Source organism: Salmo trutta, chromosome 13, assembly GCF_901001165.1.
Source record: "Salmo trutta chromosome 13, fSalTru1.1, whole genome shotgun sequence".
Classification (NCBI taxonomy): domain Eukaryota; kingdom Metazoa; phylum Chordata; class Actinopteri; order Salmoniformes; family Salmonidae; genus Salmo; species Salmo trutta.
Genome location: NC_042969.1, coordinates 36,314,920 through 36,324,995, shown reverse-complemented (window position 1 = coordinate 36,324,995; position 10,076 = coordinate 36,314,920). Strand labels below are relative to the sequence as shown.

The window sequence follows — 10,076 nt, the reverse complement described above, 5'->3', positions numbered from 1 at the left end:
TCTTACTCTGGTGGTTATTTCCATTTTAAGTTTTTCCTTGTTGACCTAGACATTTTGTGAAAGCATTTGAGTGGCCACACACACCACAGTTTATCGTTTACAGGAAGAACTTGGCACCATGTTACACTGATGTGATTTATTGACATGAATTAGTCAGGCAGCAGCAGTGGATAACCAGGCGTCTGGTCTGGGTGGCAGGACCAGGAGGTAACATGGCTCCCAGGGTTACCAGGCCCAGCCTGAATGCACTGAAGGACTGGCCTGGACCCTAGACTCAGGTTTGGCACCACAGACTCACTGTTTTCAAGCCTCACCTTCATACAACATGCCACCTCCTCTACGACCAGCGACCCTTACCCACAGCCAGCCGTTCATTTGAATTGATTGACATTTCTTCTACAAATTAGTTGAATGATGTTCTATTCTACACATACATGGTTTGTCAGAGGTTTTTGACAAGGATGGAAAAAAAGAGTTGTATGACATTGGTTTCCCTGATCCAGATTAAGCCTACTCTTGGAATAAAATGACAGCATACTCATTGGAAAATTTCCATTGAAAGTGCTTTTTAGTCCAGAAAGAGGCTTAATCTGGACACTGGAAACCAGTCCACTGTGTTTTCATGTATCTAAAAGGTGAATCTAATAAATCTGTAGGCTGAATTTGAACTTTCTATCAAGGTTTGGATGAATTTCAATTCAGGAATTTTCTCCACTGAAATGGAATCGACCCCAGCCCTGATAACACAGGCTGCATCCCAAATGGCACCATGTTCCCAATATAGTGCACTACTTTTGACCAGAGCCCTATGGGCCCTGGTCAATTGGATAATTTCCAGTAGTGCACTATATTGGGATTAGGGTGCCATTTGGGACACAACGGCAGTAAAACCTTAGTCAATGTTCTGCTGGGTGGACTGGGAGAAGAGTTGACGGAAGTATTTGAGGATGTCCTCCCGAACCTCAGACACTGGGACCCGGGGGAACCACCTCATCACGGGCTTCCCATCCGGTCCGACCAGGAACTTCTCAAAGTTCCACTTGATGTCGTTGATCTTCAGGGGCTCCCAGAACAACCTGTTGGTGGGGTTCCCAAAGCTGTCCCCTACCGGCGGGCAGGAGTTCTAGAAGACAGTGTTATAGGATTAGAACAGTTCTAGAAGACGGGGTTGGAACAGTTCTAGAAGACAGGGTTATAGGGTTAGAACAGTTCTAGAAGATGGGGTTATAGGGTTAGAACAGTTCTAGAAGATGGGGTTATAGGGTTAGAACAGTTCTAGAAGACAGGGTTAGAACAGTTCTAGAAGACAGGGTTATAGGATTAGACCAGTTCTAGAAGACAGGGTTATAGGATTAGACCAGTTCTAGAAGACAGGGTTATAGGATTAGACCAGTTCTAGAAGACGGGGTTATAGGGTTAGAACAGTTCTAGAATGCAGGGTTAGACCAGTTCTAGAAGACAGGGTTACAGGGTCAGAACAGTTCTAGAAGACAGGGTTATAGGATTAGAACAGTTCTCGAAGACAGGGTTATTACAGGGTTAGAACAGTTCTAGAAGACAGGGTTATAGGGTTAGAACAGTTCTAAAAGACAGGGTTATAGGGTTAGAACAGTTCTAAAAGACAGGGTTATAGGGTTAGAACAGTTCTAAAAGACAGGGTTATAGGGTTAGAACAGTTCTAAAAGACAGGGTTATAGGGTTAGATTAGTTCTAGAAGATGGGGTTATAGGGTTAGAACAGTTATAGAATGCAGGGTTAGACCAGTTCTAGAAGACAGGGTTATAGGATTAGACCAGTTCTAGAAGACAGGGTTATAGGATTAGACCAGTTCTAGAAGACAGGGTTATAGGATTAGACCAGTTCTAGAAGACAGGGTTATAGGATTAGACCAGTTCTAGAAGACAGGGTTATAGGATTAGACCAGTTCTAGAAGACAGGGTTATAGGATTAGACCAGTTCTAGAAGACAGGGTTATAGGATTAGACCAGTTCTAGAAGACAGGGTTATAGGATTAGACCAGTTCTAGAAGACAGGGTTATAGGATTAGACCAGTTCTAGAAGACAGGGTTAGACCAGTTCTAGAAGACAGGGTTAGACCAGTTCTAGAAGACAGGGTTAGACCAGTTCTAGAAGACAGGGTTAGACCAGTTCTAGAAGACAGGGTTAGAACAGTTCTAGAAGACAGGTTAGAACAGTTCTAGAAGACAGGTTAGAACAGTTCTAGAAGACAGGGTTAGAGCAGTTCTAGAAGACAGGGTTAAAGGGTTAGAACAGTTGTAGAAGACAGGGTTATAGGATTAGACCAGTTGTAGAAGACAGGGTTATAGGATTAGACCAGTTGTAGAAGACAGGGTTATAGGATTAGACCAGTTGTAGAAGACAGGGTTACAGGGTTAGACCAGTTCTAGAAGACAGGGTTATAGGATTAGAACAGTTCTAGAAGACAGGGTTATAGGGTTAGAACAGTTCTAGAAGACAGGGTTGGAACAGTTCTAGAAGACGGGGTTGGAACAGTTCTAGAAGATGGGGTTGGAACAGTTCTAGAAGACAGGGTTACAGGGTTAGAACAGTTCTAGAAGACAGGGTTATAGGATTAGACCAGTTCTAGAAGACAGGGTTATAGGATTAGACCAGTTCTAGAAGACAGGGTTATAGGATTAGAACAGTTCTAGAAGACAGGGTTATAGGGTTAGAACAGTTCTAGAAGACAGGGTTGGAACAGTTCTAGAAGACGGGGTTGGAACAGTTCTAGAAGATGGGGTTGGAACAGTTCTAGAAGACAGGGTTACAGGGTTAGAACAGTTCTAGAAGACAGGGTTATAGGATTAGACCAGTTCTAGAAGACAGGGTTATAGGATTAGACCAGTTCTAGAAGACAGGGTTAGAACAGTTCTAGAAGACAGGGTTAGAACCGTTCTAGAAGACAGGGTTATAGGGTTAGAACCGTTCTAGAAGATGGGGTTACAGGGTTAGAACAGTTCTAGAAGACGGGGTTATAGGGTTAGAACAGTTCTAGAAGACGGGGTTATAGGGTTAGAACAGTTCTAGAAGACGGGGTTATAGGGTTAGAACAGTTCTAGAAGACGGGGTTATAGGGTTAGAACAGTTCTAGAAGACAGGGTTATAGGATTAGACCAGTTCTAGAAGACAGGGTTAGAACAGTTCTAGAAGACAGGGTTAGAGCAGTTCTAGAAGACAGGGTTATAGGATTAGACCAGTTCTAGAAGACAGGGTTATAGGATTAGACCAGTTCTAGAAGACAGGGTTAGACCAGTTCTAGAAGACAGGGCTAGACCAGTTCTAGAAGACAGGGTTAGAACAGTTCTAGAAGACAGGGTTAGAACAGTTCTAGAAGACAGGGTTAGAACAGTTCTAGAAGACAGGGTTAGAGCAGTTCTAGAAGACAGGGTTATAGGATTAGAACAGTTCTAGAAGACAGGGTTATAGGATTAGACCAGTTCTAGAAGACAGGGTTAGACCAGTTCTAGAAGACAGGGCTAGACCAGTTCTAGAAGACAGGGTTAGAACAGTTCTAGAAGACAGGGTTACAGGGTTAGAACAGTTCTAGAAGACGGGGTTACAGGGTTAGAACAGTTCTAGAAGACGGGGTTATAGGGTTAGAACAGTTCTAGAAGACGGGGTTATAGGGTTAGAACAGTTCTAGAAGACGGGGTTATAGGGTTAGAACAGTTCTAGAAGACGGGGTTATAGGGTTAGAACAGTTCTAGAAGACGGGGTTATAGGGTTAGAACAGTTCTAGAAGACGGGGTTATAGGGTTAGAAAAGTTCTAGAAGACAGGGTTAGAACAGTTCTAGAAGACAGGGTTAGACCAGTTCTAGAAGACAGGGTTAGAACAGTTCTAGAAGACAGGGTTACAGGGTTAGACCAGTTCTAGAAGACAGGGTTATAGGATTAGAACAGTTCTAGAAGACAGGGTTATAGGGTTGGAACAGTTCTAGAAGACGGGGTTGGAACAGTTCTAGAAGACAGGTTTACAGGGTTAGAACAGTTCTAGAAGACAGGGTTATAGGATTAGAACAGTTCTAGAAGATGGGGTTAGACCAGTTCTAGAAGACAGGGTTATAGGGTTAGAACAGTTCTAGAAGACAGGGTTATAGGATTAGACCAGTTGTAGAAGACAGGGTTATAGGATTAGACCAGTTGTAGAAGACAGGGTTATAGGATTAGACCAGTTGTAGAAGACAGGGTTATAGGATTAGACCAGTTGTAGAAGACAGGGTTATAGGATTAGACCAGTTGTAGAAGACAGGGTTATAGGATTAGACCAGTTGTAGAAGACAGGGTTATAGGATTAGACCAGTTGTAGAAGACAGGGTTATAGGATTAGACCAGTTGTAGAAGACAGGGTTATAGGATTAGACCAGTTGTAGAAGACAGGGTTATAGGATTAGACCAGTTGTAGAAGACAGGGTTATAGGATTAGACCAGTTGTAGAAGACAGGGTTATAGGATTAGACCAGTTGTAGAAGACAGGGTTATAGGATTAGACCAGTTGTAGAAGACAGGGTTATAGGATTAGACCAGTTGTAGAAGACAGGGTTATAGGATTAGACCAGTTGTAGAAGACAGGGTTATAGGATTAGACCAGTTGTAGAAGACAGGGTTATAGGATTAGACCAGTTGTAGAAGACAGGGTTATAGGATTAGACCAGTTCTAGAAGACAGGGTTATAGGATTAGACCAGTTCTAGAAGACAGGGTTATAGGATTAGACCAGTTCTAGAAGACAGGGTTATAGGATTAGACCAGTTCTAGAAGACAGGGTTAGAACAGTTCTAGAAGACAGGGTTATAGGATTAGAACCGTTCTAGAAGACGGGGTTACAGGGTTAGAACAGTTCTAGAAGATGGGGTTATAGGGTTAGAACAGTTCTAGAAGACGGGGTTATAGGGTTAGAACAGTTCTAGAAGACAGGGTTAGAACAGTTCTAGAAGACAGGGTTAGAGCAGTTCTAGAAAACAGGGTTATAGGATTAGACCAGTTGTAGAAGACAGGGTTATAGGATTAGACCAGTTCTAGAAGACAGGGTTATAGGATTAGACCAGTTCAAGAAGACAGGGTTAGACCAGTTTTAGAAGACAGGGTTAGACCAGTTCTAGAAGACAGGGTTAGACCAGTTCTAGAAGACAGGGTTAGAACAGTTCTAGAAGACGGGGTTAGAACAGTTCTAGAAGACAGGGTTATAGTGTTAGAACAGTTCTAGAAGATGGAGTTATAGGGTTAGAACAGTTCTAGAAGACAGGGTTATAGGATTAGAACAGTTCTAGAAGACAGGGTTAGAACAGTTCTAGAAGACAGGGTTATAGTGTTAGAACAGTTCTAGAAGATGGAGTTATAGGGTTAGAACAGTTCTAGAAGACAGGGTTAGAACAGTTCTAAAAGACAGGGTTATAGGATTAGAACAGTTCTAGAAGACAGGGTTATAGGATTAGACCAGTTCTAGAAGACAGGGTTATAGGGTTAGAACAGTTCTAGAAGACAGGGTTAGAACAGTTCTAGAAGACAGGGTTAGAGCAGTTCTAGAAGACAGGGTTATATGGTTAATACAGTTCTAGAATACAGGGTTATTGGGCAGGTTGTGTTGTCCTATCAGAAGATGTTACGAGAGCTACAGGAAGGATCTCAAGTCATACTCTTTTTGTCCAGAGCGCATGAGATACATGGGCTAAAAATACTGGGACAAAAAGGTGCTGTTTCGCTCGCTCTGACGCTTTTTTCTTGTTCACATTTTTGGTGAAGCATGGTTTCCCTTGGCAATCATGAATACAGCCAGTGTTGTAGGCCTAATGACACCTGCTGAATGTCATTACAGAAGTCTGTCCATAATAAACCACTTCTCTACCTTCTTAACAACACTATCAACAAGCCAGGTCCTACAGACTCTAATTTTGTCCTACCTGGACTACTGTTCAGTCCTGTGGTCAGGTACCAGAAAGAGGGATCTCGGAAAATTACACCTGGCCCAGAACAGGGCAGCACAGCTGGCCCTTAAATGTACACGGAGAGCTAACATTAATAATATGCATGTCAATCTCTCATGATTTAAAGTGGAGGAGAGATTGACTTCATCACTACTTGTTTTTGTAAGAAGTGTTGACAAGCTGAATGCACCGAGCTGTGTTTAAACAACGAGCACACAGCTCAGACACCCATACATACCCCACAAGACATGCCACCAAAGATCTATTCACAATCCCAAAGTCCAGAACAGACTATGGGAGGTGCACAGTGCTACATAGAGCCATGACTACATGGAACTCTATTCCACATCAGGTAAGTGATGCAAGCAGTAGAATCAGATTTAAAAACTGACAAAATACCCTTTATGAAACAGAGTGGACTGTGAAGAAGACACACACACAGGCACAGACACACATAAGACACGTACTCTACACACACGTACACATGGATGTTGTATTGTAGATATGTGATAGTAGAGTAGTGGCCTGAGAGAACACACTAAATGTGTTGGGTAAAATGTTATGAAATGTAATGTCATGTAATATTTTTAATTGTATATAACTGCCTTAATGTTGCTGGACTCCAGGAAGAGTAGCTGCTGCCTTGGCAGGAACTAATGGGGATCCATAATAAACCCCAGGAAGAGTAGCTGCTGCCTTGGCAGGAACTAATGGGGATCCATAATAAACCCCAGGAAGAGTAGCTGCTGCCTTGGCAGGAACTAATGGGGATCCATAATAAACCCCAGGAAGAGTAGCTGCTGCCTTGGCAGGAACTAATGGGGATCCATAATAAACCCCAGGAAGAGTAGCTGCTGCCTTGGCAGGAACTAATGGGGATCCATAATTAACCCCAGGAAGAGTAGCTGCTGCCTTGGCAGGAACTAATGGGGATCCATAATAAACCCCAGGAAGAGTAGCTGCTGCCTTGGCAGGAACTAATGGGGATCCATAATTAACCCCAGGAAGAGTAGCTGCTGCCTTGGCAGGAACTAATGGGGATCCATAATAAACCCCAGGAAGAGTAGCTGCTGCCTTGGCAGGAACTAATGGGGATCCATAATAAACCCCAGGAAGAGTAGCTGCTGCCTTGGCAGGAACTAATGGGGATCCATAATAAACCCCAGGAAGAGTAGCTGCTGCCTTGGCAGGAACTAATGGGGATCCATAATTAACCCCAGGAAGAGTAGCTGCTGCCTTGGCAGGAACTAATGGGGATCCATAATAAACCCCAGGAAGAGTAGCTGCTGCCTTGGCAGGAACTAATGGGGATCCATAATTAACCCAAATACAAATACAAATGACCCTGTTTCCTCTTTCCATTCATTAAATGACGCGTGCACAGTGCACTGTTTGGATGCTGGGATTATTTGGAGTGGACGAATGTGAGCAGCCGTAGGTAGCCTACTTTTTGAAGTGATTTGTTTGACAATCAGATGAAACCATCATGACTGGTTATGTTCATGTCACAATAAAAATGTAATACATTTGCACCATTAAATAGCATGTCTTTACTATTAGACCTATTAAAAACAATGTCTGTACCCAATAGACACAGTGAATGTCACGGTATAATTCTCACTGTGTAACACAGTTGCAAATGTGTTATAAAGTGATTTTGCCAGCTGTCACATCCACAGTATCTGTCCAATAATTCAGTCAGGATTATAGTGGGAAGTAAGTCGCCCACAAAGTGTTATTGACCGCGCTGTACACTAGGATGACAACAATTACTCAAGTTTTCCAGAAGTCCTGGTTGGAGGTTTTCGGATTGATGATTCCAGAAATCTTCTAACCAGGATTTCTATTAAACCTGGGAATATTGAGTGCGTTTCCCGATTTTTTTCAGCTCTAATCATTTGCTTACTTTAAGGAAAGTGTAGACTCCTTGTTCTGTGTCTCCATTCACATCCCCCCTCTGGAATAGCAGGAAGTTTGGAACGAATCCATTTCCTGGTCGGACATGCCTGGAACCCAAGGAGAGACAGATACACATCACTGGGCTGCCTCCCAAATGGTACTCTATTCCCTATATAGTCCCCTACTTCTGACCAGGCCCCATAAGGCCCTGACCAGGCCCCATAAGGCCCTGACCAGGCCCCATAAGGCCCTGACCAGGCCCCATAAGGCTCTGACCAGGCCCCATAAGGCTCTGACCAGGCCCCATAAGGCCCTGACCAGGCCCCATAAGGCCCTGACCAGGCCCCATAAGGCCCTGACCAGGGCCCATAAGGCTCTGACCAGGCACCATAAGGCTCTGACCAGGGCCCATAAGGCTCTGACCAGGGCCCATAAGGCTCTGACCAGGGCCCATAAGGCTCTGGTCAAAAGTAGCACTATATTTAGGGAATAGGATGCCATTTGGGACACAGCCACTGGCTAGACATGCTTTTGAGAACTTATAGGACCTTTTTAATGGGTGCCAAACTCGCTAAGCTATTGCCCTAGATAGACATACTATGTGACACGAACACGAACCACAACACTGTTAAGCCTCTTATACATACAAACTCTGCTTTTACTTGAGGTTAACAACCCAGGTTATAAACCCAAATATACTGAAGGCAGACACTGGTGAAACCAGGGTTTCTAGTCTGGTGTACATGGGGTTTAAGCTGGCCAGGGGTAGAGTCTAAGGTGGGCTAAAGGGACCAGATACCATAGGAATGTTGTTTTTTCCTCAGAGTGAGCTATACCTTAGGGATCTGTATATCGCTTCTCAGAAACTGATCTCCCAATCCTGGGATGTTTTTCCCAAACTAAATGAAGCTCTGTTGATTGACAGAGGATTTGCCTTTATTGGCATGCATGACACTTGCATTAGTTTCAGGTTTATTTCACCTTCATAATAAAAACATTGGTAATGTACAGTATATCATATACATTAGACCACTTTATATGTATTTTAATGACTGTTCAATTGTTAACGGGTCTTTGAGACAAACAATACTTACTTTAGAGTGGCCAGAATCTCATGATTGTCTCCTGGCTCCTGTTTTCCAAACTGATTGGAGGGGAACCCGAGAATGGTAAACCCATAATCCTTCATCTCCTCGTGTAGTGCATTCAACTCTGATTAGATAACACACACACACACACACACACACACGGATTAAAGGTTTTATAATAGAAAGATAACACAACAACAAGATCAATCTGATAAAACCTTGGGTAACTTGAGGTCAAAATCAGATTTCTAAACAACATACATTAAGTAAGGTGTATACTACAGTTTTCCCTGTTCTGGGTCACATATGGACTAGCTGTTGTCTTTGTTGCAGAGCACTCTAGGGGCTCCATTCCTGGGATCAGCTTTAACCGACATCTGCATTGCGGTTGTTTTGAAATGTGTCGGGAGTTGAAACTGCGTTAGAGCTGTCAAATCCACAAGCGGCTCCCGGCATTATACCTAAAGTGGACATTGCCAATGGCTGCACGGAGTCGCATTAACAGTCTTTGTTTACAATCTCCAACACTGGAATGTGAGATGTAATCTGCACCTCCATTAGGCTGATAGAAATCCTCATTATTTCATTTAATGATTTTTCAATTTGAACGTCATTATTTCTATATAGCCTACACTTCCTCCTTCTGGGTGTGGCTTCCTGACAATGATCACAAGAGCAGCAGCTCACTGATCTGACAGCTCCAACGCAGTTCCCACCTCCAACACAGCCAAAACGTCAGCTATGCGGGTGACGGTTATCGCCGGTTAACGCTTGATCTGATTGAATCTAGGCCTCAGTCAGTCAAGCCTGTTAGTCTATGTATGGACTTGCTCATTGTAAGAGGGATTTACAGGGTTTTGGGGATAAACTAAGTGTGGGTAAGGTTGGGCTGTATCCAGATGTTCATATCATCGTACCGTTTTCTGTACCATACCAGGGTATACGGTAGTATCGAATTTGCACACAAGCGGTGCTATTAAAAAAAAACAATTTAGGCAACAGGCATCTTGATCCAGGAGGGGATTGAATGTCTGCTATAATAATCAAGAAGCTTGACCTTGACATCTAGACACTTAGCTAGCAGATGCATAGCTGGAGCCCTGAGCTGGATATAATAGGATTTCATTATATCTATGATTATATTTAT

The 10,076-nt window shown here is 43.2% G+C and overlaps 1 pseudogene; it reads right to left on the bottom strand.

The window, feature by feature from the left end:
• Positions 1 to 121: 121 nt before the first annotated feature.
• Positions 122 to 10,076, bottom strand: part of LOC115205741 (glutathione peroxidase 3-like) — a 19,400-nt pseudogene continuing 9,445 nt past the window's right edge.